The following is a 783-nucleotide window of genomic DNA, read 5'->3' as shown; positions in this document are numbered from 1 at the left end:
ATCGACAAGAGATTACAGATCCAATGCGTGAGCACGTTTAAAACTAATTAGCATAGTACTAATTAACCCTTTTACTTCGACGGTCGACTACACTCGACTAAAAACAAACTCGACGTAACCAACAAAGTGGTTTTCAGTTGCCATTGGTGACTGTGGAGCAGTAGGTAGAACGCATTTTTTCTATAGTACAATGGGGAAGATAGGACACTTAAGCACACATTGCCAAATATTTCCAAAATCAAAATAGATGATGGTTTTAAGGTAATACAACGAATTAGTACTATCATTCCTTTATTAATTGACAACAATTTAATAAAATATAATAAAACACACGAGGAGTTATTTAGCGATCAGCACAACAAGTGAAATTTTTACGAATTCGAAAACACACAGGATAAGATGGGACAGTTTAAAATCATTGTTAATTTTGATTATTAAGTGTATTTATAAATAGGAATATACGTAAATAACATGAAATAATACTGTACGCTTTGAAAATTAGGTCCAAACATTTTTACTACTCTGTTTTTGGCACAAGCCAGCACTTCTTATAAATTATCACCAAGTGCAAATGACCAAATTTCGAATATATTTTCAAAATATTATCTTTTTATTATATCAGTATCTTATAGTTGAAAACCCCCTGAGGTATAAATTACTAAATTAAAAGCAAATCTTTCAAAGTTTGGCAATGAAAACATACAAAACTACAATGTGGGGGAAGATGGGACCCTAAATTGAAATATATTTACATTAACAGTATTCTGCAACTTGTAGTTAACT

The sequence above is a fragment of the Ciona intestinalis genome, chromosome 11 (assembly GCF_000224145.3).
Source record: "Ciona intestinalis chromosome 11, KH, whole genome shotgun sequence".
Classification (NCBI taxonomy): domain Eukaryota; kingdom Metazoa; phylum Chordata; class Ascidiacea; order Phlebobranchia; family Cionidae; genus Ciona; species Ciona intestinalis.
Note: the sequence above shows the minus strand (reverse complement) of the source record.